The sequence below is a fragment of the Schistocerca gregaria genome, chromosome X (assembly GCF_023897955.1).
Source record: "Schistocerca gregaria isolate iqSchGreg1 chromosome X, iqSchGreg1.2, whole genome shotgun sequence".
NCBI classification, from domain to species: domain Eukaryota; kingdom Metazoa; phylum Arthropoda; class Insecta; order Orthoptera; family Acrididae; genus Schistocerca; species Schistocerca gregaria.
The window spans coordinates 15392-27540 of NC_064931.1; positions in this window are offsets into that span (position 1 = coordinate 15392).

The following is a 12149-nucleotide window of genomic DNA, read 5'->3' on the forward strand; positions in this document are numbered from 1 at the left end:
CAATTGAGCAGTACGAAACCGTCTGAATGTTGCTGTTGACCATTTTTTGCTTGGAGATGCTCTTGAGCTTGAAACACACACAACAAGACCGGTGTTAACTAGCGAAATGGTCGGCAGAGTGCCGACACAGCGAGTTTTGACTATCACTTGCACATCTAAAACAACGTCGGAAAGTAACTCGTTCGGCTTTTGAGTCACATAAAGTATGTGCGTTAATTTTGACGCCACTAGCTCTGCATGTTGTCATGCAATTTCTTTACCTCTCAGAAATGATTATGACATAAAAGTGAAGTACGTGACGAGTGTGACGTTAGGAAAACATTAGGCATCATGGAGAGATTCTGTATGGGACCACCCAACACAAACGAGTACTGTGTGACGAGCTACCCGGCAGTTATTCACCGAGGTAGCCGGCTAGCTCAGTCGGTAGAGCGTCAGACTCTTAATCCCAGGGTCGTGGGTTCGAGCCAGACGCTGGGCGGAACGGAATTTTGTTCCGCTGCAAGTGTGAATTACCGTTTTTCTGATTAACGAGATTTAATGGAAATAGCAACTTTAAACTTTGCCTACGTCTCTGTCAGTCGCAAGGAAGCTGTATTTGAAGGTGAAGGTGATTTTGTAGACATGTGTGAAAGACATGTTCTGAAATGCAAGTGTTGTTGTTTGGAGAGCACATCGGTTACGTGTCAGATGTGTAGTCAAGCAGTAATTTGTCGCCATAGCTGCAAATATTAGCCGGTAATATGAAGTGTTGTCAGCTAAAGTCTGATGATGCAGACGACCGTAAGGACGAAGTACCCAAGAGTACCGCTAGGCCGCGCCTCTTTAGCTCAGTGGTAGAGCACTGGTCTAATAAACCAGCGGTCGTAAGTTCCATCCTCACAGGAGAAAGATGAATTTTGGAAATCAGTTGCGCGTCGTGGCCGTATAGCAAACAGTACCTGTGATGACGAACAATTAGCGACAGGCGTTTTTTTAAGAATCACTCTCAGATGCGATTAAGGCGAATGGCGCAGATAAAGCATTTGCCAAAGCGGTACAGCATAAGGTGGGACGAGGCAGTCTGAATTACATTTTATAGATGTATTTCACACATATCTCAGAGCCTCTCGCGATATTCGTCGTCGTCGTCGTCGTCGTCGTCGTCGTCGCCGCCGCCGCCGCTTCTGCAGAAGTAGCAAATGGCAATCGTAGCAAATGCGGCGAGGGACGCCCTGCCTTCGATTCCGAATGCACAAAGTGTGTGGTCTTGTTTCACAGTCTATATTTGGTCGGTCTCGTCAGAGGTTGAATGTAACGAATGGGTGGGAAAGAGCAAGGGGCAGCGGCTGTGTAGAACGAAAACACAAATCCTCAGGGGTGTGAGCGTTTCGAGATGAGTCGTATACATGTAAATGTTGGTCGTCAGTGACCGTGTGGCCTAATGGATAAGGCGTCGGACTTCGGATCTGAAGATTACAGGTTCGAATGCTGTCACGCTTGTGTTTTTCCAGTTCTGAAAAAGAAACATAACGTTTTAATGTAGCAATTGAGCAGTACGAAACCGTCTGAATGTTGCTGTTGACCATTTTTTGCTTGGAGATGCTCTTGAGCTTGAAACACACACAACAAGACCGGTGTTAACTAGCGAAATGGTCGGCAGAGTGCCGACACAGCGAGTTTTGACTATCACTTGCACATCTAAAACAACGTCGGAAAGTAACTCGTTCGGCTTTTGAGTCACATAAAGTATGTGCGTTAATTTTGACGCCACTAGCTCTGCATGTTGTCATGCAATTTCTTTACCTCTCAGAAATGATTATGACATAAAAGTGAAGTACGTGACGAGTGTGACGTTAGGAAAACATTAGGCATCATGGAGAGATTCTGTATGGGACCACCCAACACAAACGAGTACTGTGTGACGAGCTACCCGGCAGTTATTCACCGAGGTAGCCGGCTAGCTCAGTCGGTAGAGCGTCAGACTCTTAATCCCAGGGTCGTGGGTTCGAGCCAGACGCTGGGCGGAACGGAATTTTGTTCCGCTGCAAGTGTAAATTACCGTTTTTCTGATTAACGAGATTTAATGGAAATAGCAACTTTAAACTTTGCCTACGTCTCTGTGAGTCGCAAGGAAGCTGTATTTGAAGGTGAAGGTGATTTTGTAGACATGTGTGAAAGACATGTTCTGAAATGCAAGTGTTGTTGTTTGGAGAGCACATCGGTTACGTGTCAGATGTGTAGTCAAGCAGTAATTTGTCGCCATAGCTGCAAATATTAGCCGGTAATATGAAGTGTTGTCAGCTAAAGTCTGATGATGCAGACGACCGTAAGGACGAAGTACCCAAGAGTACCGCTAGGCCGCGCCTCTTTAGCTCAGTGGTAGAGCACTGGTCTAATAAACCAGCGGTCGTAAGTTCCATCCTCACAGGAGAAAGATGAATTTTGGAAATCAGTTGCGCGTCGTGGCCGTATAGCAAACAGTACCTGTGATGACGAACAATTAGCGACAGGCGTTTTTTTAAGAATCACTCTCAGATGCGATTAAGGCGAATGGCGCAGATAAAGCATTTGCCAAAGCGGTACAGCATAAGGTGGGACGAGGCAGTCTGAATTACATTTTATAGATGTATTTCTCACATATCTCAGAGCCTCTCGCGATATTCGTCGTCGTCGTCGTCGTCGTCGTCGCCGCCGCCGCTTCTGCAGAAGTAGCAAATGGCAATCGTAGCAAATGCGGCGAGGGACGCCCTGCCTTCGATTCCGAATGCACAAAGTGTGTGGTCTTGTTTCACAGTCTATATTTGGTCGGTCTCGTCAGAGGTTGAATGTAACGAATGGGTGGGAAAGAGCAAGGGGCAGCGGCTGTGTAGAACGAAAACACAAATCCTCAGGGGTGTGAGCGTTTCGAGATGAGTCGTATACATGTAAATGTTGGTCGTCAGTGACCGTGTGGCCTAATGGATAAGGCGTCGGACTTCGGATCTGAAGATTACAGGTTCGAATGCTGTCACGCTTGTGTTTTTCCAGTTCTGAAAAAGAAACATAACGTTTTAATGTAGCAATTGAGCAGTACGAAACCGTCTGAATGTTGCTGTTGACCATTTTTTGCTTGGAGATGCTCTTGAGCTTGAAACACACACAACAAGACCGGTGTTAACTAGCGAAATGGTCGGCAGAGTGCCGACACAGCGAGTTTTGACTATCACTTGCACATCTAAAACAACGTCGGAAAGTAACTCGTTCGGCTTTTGAGTCACATAAAGTATGTGCGTTAATTTTGACGCCACTAGCTCTGCATGTTGTCATGCAATTTCTTTACCTCTCAGAAATGATTATGACATAAAAGTGAAGTACGTGACGAGTGTGACGTTAGGAAAACATTAGGCATCATGGAGAGATTCTGTATGGGACCACCCAACACAAACGAGTACTGTGTGACGTGCTACCCGGCAGTTATTCACCGAGGTAGCCGGCTAGCTCAGTCGGTAGAGCGTCAGACTCTTAATCCCAGGGTCGTGGGTTCGAGCCAGACGCTGGGCGGAACGGAATTTTGTTCCGCTGCAAGTGTAAATTACCGTTTTTCTGATTAACGAGATTTAATGGAAATAGCAACTTTAAACTTTGCCTACGTCTCTGTCAGTCGCAAGGAAGCTGTATTTGAAGGTGAAGGTGATTTTGTAGACATGTGTGAAAGACATGTTCTGAAATGCAAGTGTTGTTGTTTGGAGAGCACATCGGTTACGTGTCAGATGTGTAGTCAAGCAGTAATTTGTCGCCATAGCTGCAAATATTAGCCGGTAATATGAAGTGTTGTCAGCTAAAGTCTGATGATGCAGACGACCGTAAGGACGAAGTACCCAAGAGTACCGCTAGGCCGCGCCTCTTTAGCTCAGTGGTAGAGCACTGGTCTAATAAACCAGCGGTCGTAAGTTCCATCCTCACAGGAGAAAGATGAATTTTGGAAATCAGTTGCGCGTCGTGGCCGTATAGCAAACAGTACCTGTGATGACGAACAATTAGCGACAGGCGATTTTTTAAGAATCACTCTCACATGCGATTAAGGCGAATGGCGCAGATAAAGCATTTGCCAAAGCGGTACAGCATAAGGTGGGACGAGGCAGTCTGAATTACATTTTATAGATGTATTTCTCACATATCTCAGAGCCTCTCGCGATATTCGTCGTCGTCGTCGTCGTCGTCGTCGTCGCCGCCGCCGCCGCTTCTGCAGAAGTAGCAAATGGCAATCGTAGCAAATGCGGCGAGGGACGCCCTGCCTTCGATTCCGAATGCACAAAGTGTGTGGTCTTGTTTCACAGTCTATATTTGGTCGGTCTCGTCAGAGGTTGAATGTAACGAATGGGTGGGAAAGAGCAAGGGGCAGCGGCTGTGTAGAACGAAAACACAAATCCTCAGGGGTGTGAGCGTTTCGAGATGAGTCGTATACATGTAAATGTTGGTCGTCAGTGACCGTGTGGCCTAATGGATAAGGCGTCGGACTTCGGATCTGAAGATTACAGGTTCGAATGCTGTCACGCTTGTGTTTTTCCAGTTCTGAAAAAGAAACATAACGTTTTAATGTAGCAATTGAGCAGTACGAAACCGTCTGAATGTTGCTGTTGACCATTTTTTGCTTGGAGATGCTCTTGAGCTTGAAACACACACAACAAGACCGGTGTTAACTAGCGAAATGGTCGGCAGAGTGCCGACACAGCGAGTTTTGACTATCACTTGCACATCTAAAACAACGTCGGAAAGTAACTCGTTCGGCTTTTGAGTCACATAAAGTATGTGCGTTAATTTTGACGCCACTAGCTCTGCATGTTGTCATGCAATTTCTTTACCTCTCAGAAATGATTATGACATAAAAGTGAAGTACGTGACGAGTGTGACGTTAGGAAAACATTAGGCATCATGGAGAGATTCTGTATGGGACCACCCAACACAAACGAGTACTGTGTGACGAGCTACCCGGCAGTTATTCACCGAGGTAGCCGGCTAGCTCAGTCGGTAGAGCGTCAGACTCTTAATCCCAGGGTCGTGGGTTCGAGCCAGACGCTGGGCGGAACGGAATTTTGTTCCGCTGCAAGTGTAAATTACCGTTTTTCTGATTAACGAGATTTAATGGAAATAGCAACTTTAAACTTTGCCTACGTCTCTGTCAGTCGCAAGGAAGCTGTATTTGAAGGTGAAGGTGATTTTGTAGACATGTGTGAAAGACATGTTCTGAAATGCAAGTGTTGTTGTTTGGAGAGCACATCGGTTACGTGTCAGATGTGTAGTCAAGCAGTAATTTGTCGCCATAGCTGCAAATATTAGCCGGTAATATGAAGTGTTGTCAGCTAAAGTCTGATGATGCAGACGACCGTAAGGACGAAGTACCCAAGAGTACCGCTAGGCCGCGCCTCTTTAGCTCAGTGGTAGAGCACTGGTCTAATAAACCAGCGGTCGTAAGTTCCATCCTCACAGGAGAAAGATGAATTTTGGAAATCAGTTGCGCGTCGTGGCCGTATAGCAAACAGTACCTGTGATGACGAACAATTAGCGACAGGCGTTTTTTTAAGAATCACTCTCAGATGCGATTAAGGCGAATGGCGCAGATAAAGCATTTGCCAAAGCGGTACAGCATAAGGTGGGACGAGGCAGTCTGAATTACATTTTATAGATGTATTTCTCACATATCTCAGAGCCTCTCGCGATATTCGTCGTCGTCGTCGTCGTCGTCGTCGCCGCCGCCGCTTCTGCAGAAGTAGCAAATGGCAATCGTAGCAAATGCGGCGAGGGACGCCCTGCCTTCGATTCCGAATGCACAAAGTGTGTGGTCTTGTTTCACAGTCTATATTTGGTCGGTCTCGTCAGAGGTTGAATGTAACGAATGGGTGGGAAAGAGCAAGGGGCAGCGGCTGTGTAGAACGAAAACACAAATCCTCAGGGGTGTGAGCGTTTCGAGATGAGTCGTATACATGTAAATGTTGGTCGTCAGTGACCGTGTGGCCTAATGGATAAGGCGTCGGACTTCGGATCTGAAGATTACAGGTTCGAATGCTGTCACGCTTGTGTTTTTCCAGTTCTGAAAAAGAAACATAACGTTTTAATGTAGCAATTGAGCAGTACGAAACCGTCTGAATGTTGCTGTTGACCATTTTTTGCTTGGAGATGCTCTTGAGCTTGAAACACACACAACAAGACCGGTGTTAACTAGCGAAATGGTCGGCAGAGTGCCGACACAGCGAGTTTTGACTATCACTTGCACATCTAAAACAACGTCGGAAAGTAACTCGTTCGGCTTTTGAGTCACATAAAGTATGTGCGTTAATTTTGACGCCACTAGCTCTGCATGTTGTCATGCAATTTCTTTACCTCTCAGAAATGATTATGACATAAAAGTGAAGTACGTGACGAGTGTGACGTTAGGAAAACATTAGGCATCATGGAGAGATTCTGTATGGGACCACCCAACACAAACGAGTACTGTGTGACGTGCTACCCGGCAGTTATTCACCGAGGTAGCCGGCTAGCTCAGTCGGTAGAGCGTCAGACTCTTAATCCCAGGGTCGTGGGTTCGAGCCAGACGCTGGGCGGAACGGAATTTTGTTCCGCTGCAAGTGTAAATTACCGTTTTTCTGATTAACGAGATTTAATGGAAATAGCAACTTTAAACTTTGCCTACGTCTCTGTCAGTCGCAAGGAAGCTGTATTTGAAGGTGAAGGTGATTTTGTAGACATGTGTGAAAGACATGTTCTGAAATGCAAGTGTTGTTGTTTGGAGAGCACATCGGTTACGTGTCAGATGTGTAGTCAAGCAGTAATTTGTCGCCATAGCTGCAAATATTAGCCGGTAATATGAAGTGTTGTCAGCTAAAGTCTGATGATGCAGACGACCGTAAGGACGAAGTACCCAAGAGTACCGCTAGGCCGCGCCTCTTTAGCTCAGTGGTAGAGCACTGGTCTAATAAACCAGCGGTCGTAAGTTCCATCCTCACAGGAGAAAGATGAATTTTGGAAATCAGTTGCGCGTCGTGGCCGTATAGCAAACAGTACCTGTGATGACGAACAATTAGCGACAGGCGTTTTTTTAAGAATCACTCTCAGATGCGATTAAGGCGAATGGCGCAGATAAAGCATTTGCCAAAGCGGTACAGCATAAGGTGGGACGAGGCAGTCTGAATTACATTTTATAGATGTATTTCTCACATATCTCAGAGCCTCTCGCGATATTCGTCGTCGTCGTCGTCGTCGTCGTCGTCGTCGTCGTCGCCGCCGCCGCCGCTTCTGCAGAAGTAGCAAATGGCAATCGTAGCAAATGCGGCGAGGGACGCCCTGCCTTCGATTCCGAATGCACAAAGTGTGTGGTCTTGTTTCACAGTCTATATTTGGTCGGTCTCGTCAGAGGTTGAATGTAACGAATGGGTGGGAAAGAGCAAGGGGCAGCGGCTGTGTAGAACGAAAACACAAATCTTCAGGGGTGTGAGCGTTTCGAGATGAGTCGTATACATGTAAATGTTGGTCGTCAGTGACCGTGTGGCCTAATGGATAAGGCGTCGGACTTCGGATCTGAAGATTACAGGTTCGAATGCTGTCACGCTTGTGTTTTTCCAGTTCTGAAAAAGAAACATAACGTTTTAATGTAGCAATTGAGCAGTACGAAACCGTCTGAATGTTGCTGTTGACCATTTTTTGCTTGGAGATGCTCTTGAGCTTGAAACACACACAACAAGACCGGTGTTAACTAGCGAAATGGTCGGCAGAGTGCCGACACAGCGAGTTTTGACTATCACTTGCACATCTAAAACAACGTCGGAAAGTAACTCGTTCGGCTTTTGAGTCACATAAAGTATGTGCGTTAATTTTGACGCCACTAGCTCTGCATGTTGTCATGCAATTTCTTTACCTCTCAGAAATGATTATGACATAAAAGTGAAGTACGTGACGAGTGTGACGTTAGGAAAACATTAGGCATCATGGAGAGATTCTGTATGGGACCACCCAACACAAACGAGTACTGTGTGACGTGCTACCCGGCAGTTATTCACCGAGGTAGCCGGCTAGCTCAGTCGGTAGAGCGTCAGACTCTTAATCCCAGGGTCGTGGGTTCGAGCCAGACGCTGGGCGGAACGGAATTTTGTTCCGCTGCAAGTGTAAATTACCGTTTTTATGATTAACGAGATTTAATGGAAATAGCAACTTTAAACTTTGCCTACGTCTCTGTCAGTCGCAAGGAAGCTGTATTTGAAGGTGAAGGTGATTTTGTAGACATGTGTGAAAGACATGTTCTGAAATGCAAGTGTTGTTGTTTGGAGAGCACATCGGTTACGTGTCAGATGTGTAGTCAAGCAGTAATTTGTCGCCATAGCTGCAAATATTAGCCGGTAATATGAAGTGTTGTCAGCTAAAGTCTGATGATGCAGACGATCGTAAGGACGAAGTACCCAAGAGTACCGCTAGGCCGCGCCTCTTTAGCTCAGTGGTAGAGCACTGGTCTAATAAACCAGCGGTCGTAAGTTCCATCCTCACAGGAGAAAGATGAATTTTGGAAATCAGTTGCGCGTCGTGGCCGTATAGCAAACAGTACCTGTGATGACGAACAATTAGCGACAGGCGTTTTTTTAAGAATCACTCTCAGATGCGATTAAGGCGAATGGCGCAGATAAAGCATTTGCCAAAGCGGTACAGCATAAGGTGGGACGAGGCAGTCTGAATTACATTTTATAGATGTATTTCTCACATATCTCAGAGCCTCTCGCGATATTCGTCGTCGTCGTCGTCGTCGTCGTCGTCGTCGTCGTCGTCGCCGCCGCCGCTTCTGCAGAAGTAGCAAATGGCAATCGTAGCAAATGCGGCGAGGGACGCCCTGCCTTCGATTCCGAATGCACAAAGTGTGTGGTCTTGTTTCACAGTCTATATTTGGTCGGTCCCGTCAGAGGTTGAATGTAACGAATGGGTGGGAAAGAGCAAGGGGCAGCGGCTGTGTAGAACGAAAACACAAATCCTCAGGGGTGTGAGCGTTTCGAGATGAGTCGTATACATGTAAATGTTGGTCGTCATTGACCGTGTGGCCTAATGGATAAGGCGTCGGACTTCGGATCTGAAGATTACAGGTTCGAATGCTGTCACGCTTGTGTTTTTCCAGTTCTGAAAAAGAATCATAACGTTTTAATGTAGCAATTGAGCAGTACGAAACCGTCTGAATGTTGCTGTTGACCATTTTTTGCTTGGAGATGCTCTTGAGCTTGAAACACACACAACAAGACCGGTGTTAACTAGCGAAATGGTCGGCAGAGTGCCGACACAGCGAGTTTTGACTATCACTTGCACATCTAAAACAACGTCGGAAAGTAACTCGTTCGGCTTTTGAGTCACATAAAGTATGTGCGTTAATTTTGACGCCACTAGCTCTGCATGTTGTCATACAATTTCTTTACCTCTCAGAAATGATTATGACATAAAAGTGAAGTACGTGACGAGTGTGACGTTAGGAAAACATTAGGCATCATGGAGAGATTCTGTATGGGACCACCCAACACAAACGAGTACTGTGTGACGTGCTACCTGGCAGTTATTCACCGAGGTAGCCGGCTAGCTCAGTCGGTAGAGCGTCAGACTCTTAATCCCAGGGTCGTGGGTTCGAGCCAGACGCTGGGCGGAACGGAATTTTGTTCCGCTGCAAGTGTAAATTACCGTTTTTCTGATTAACGAGATTTAATGGAAATAGCAACTTTAAACTTTGCCTACGTCTCTGTCAGTCGCAAGGAAGCTGTATTTGAAGGTGAAGGTGATTTTGTAGACATGTGTGAAAGACATGTTCTGAAATGCAAGTGTTGTTGTTTGGAGAGCACATCGGTTACGTGTCAGATGTGTAGCCAAGCAGTAATTTGTCGCCATAGCTGCAAATATTAGCCGGTAATATGAAGTGTTGTCAGCTAAAGTCTGATGATGCAGACGACCGTAAGGACGAAGTACCCAAGAGTACCGCTAGGCCGCGCCTCTTTAGCTCAGTGGTAGAGCACTGGTCTAATAAACCAGCGGTCGTAAGTTCCATCCTCACAGGAGAAAGATGAATTTTGGAAATCAGTTGCGCGTCGTGGCCGTATAGCAAACAGTACCTGTGATGACGAACAATTAGCGACAGGCGTTTTTTTAAGAATCACTCTCAGATGCGATTAAGGCGAATGGCGCACATAAAGCATTTGCCAAAGCGGTACAGCATAAGGTGGGACGAGGCAGTCTGAATTACATTTTATAGATGTATTTCTCACATATCTCAGAGCCTCTCGCGATATTCGTCGTCGTCGTCGTCGTCGTCGTCGTCGTCGTCGTCGTCGTCGCCGCCGCCGCCGCTTCTGCAGAAGTAGCAAATGGCAATCGTAGCAAATGCGGCGAGGGACGCCCTGCCTTCGATTCCGAATGCACAAAGTGTGTGGTCTTGTTTCACAGTCTATATTTGGTCGGTCTCGTCAGAGGTTGAATGTAACGAATGGGTGGGAAAGAGCAAGGGGCAGCGGCTGTGTAGAACGAAAACACAAATCCTCAGGGGTGTGAGCGTTTCGAGATGAGTCGTATACATGTAAATGTTGGTCGTCAGTGACCGTGTGGCCTAATGGATAAGGCGTCGGACTTCGGATCTGAAGATTACAGGTTCGAATGCTGTCACGCTTGTGTTTTTCCAGTTCTGAAAAAGAAACATAACGTTTTAATGTAGGAATTGAGCAGTACGAAACCGTCTGAATGTTGCTGTTGACCATTTTTTGCTTGGAGATGCTCTTGAGCTTGAAACACACACAACAAGACCGGTGTTAACTAGCGAAATGGTCGGCAGAGTGCCGACACAGCGAGTTTTGACTATCACTTGCACATCTAAAACAACGTCGGAAAGTAACTCGTTCGGCTTTTGAGTCACATAAAGTATGTGCGTTAATTTTGACGCCACTAGCTCTGCATGTTGTCATGCAATTTCTTTACCTCTCAGAAATGATTATGACATAAAAGTGAAGTACGTGACGAGTGTGACGTTAGGAAAACATTAGGCATCATGGAGAGATTCTGTATGGGACCACCCAACACAAACGAGTACTGTGTGACGTGCTACCCGGCAGTTATTCACCGAGGTAGCCGGCTAGCTCAGTCGGTAGAGCGTCAGACTCTTAATCCCAGGGTCGTGGGTTCGAGCCAGACGCTGGGCGGAACGGAATTTTGTTCCGCTGCAAGTGTAAATTACCGTTTTTCTGATTAACGAGATTTAATGGAAATAGCAACTTTAAACTTTGCCTACGTCTCTGTCAGTCGCAAGGAAGCTGTATTTGAAGGTGAAGGTGATTTTGTAGACATGTGTGAAAGACATGTTCTGAAATGCAAGTGTTGTTGTTTGGAGAGCACATCGGTTACGTGTCAGATGTGTAGTCAAGCAGTAATTTGTCGCCATAGCTGCAAATATTAGCCGGTAATATGAAGTGTTGTCAGCTAAAGTCTGATGATGCAGACGACCGTAAGGACGAAGTACCCAAGAGTACCGCTAGGCCGCGCCTCTTTAGCTCAGTGGTAGAGCACTTGTCTAATAAACCAGCGGTCGTAAGTTCCATCCTCACAGGAGAAAGATGAATTTTGGAAATCAGTTGCGCGTCGTGGCCGTATAGCAAACAGTACCTGTGATGACGAACAATTAGCGACAGGCGTTTTTTTAAGAATCACTCTCAGATGCGATTAAGGCGAATGGCGCAGATAAAGCATTTGCCAAAGCGGTACAGCATAAGGTGGGACGAGGCAGTCTGAATTACATTTTATAGATGTATTTCTCACATATCTCAGAGCCTCTCGCGATATTCGTCGTCGTCGTCGTCGTCGTCGTCGTCGTCGTCGTCGTCGTCGCCGCCGCCGCCGCTTCTGCAGAAGTAGCAAATGGCAATCGTAGCAAATGCGGCGAGGGACGCCCTGCCTTCGATTCCGAATGCACAAAGTGTGTGGTCTTGTTTCACAGTCTATATTTGGTCGGTCTCGTCAGAGGTTGAATGTAACGAATGGGTGGGAAAGAGCAAGGGGCAGCGGCTGTGTAGAACGAAAACACAAATCCTCAGGGGTGTGAGCGTTTCGAGATGAGTCGTATACATGTAAATGTTGGTCGTCAGTGACCGTGTGGCCTAATGGATAAGGCGTCGGACTTCGGATCTGAAGATTAC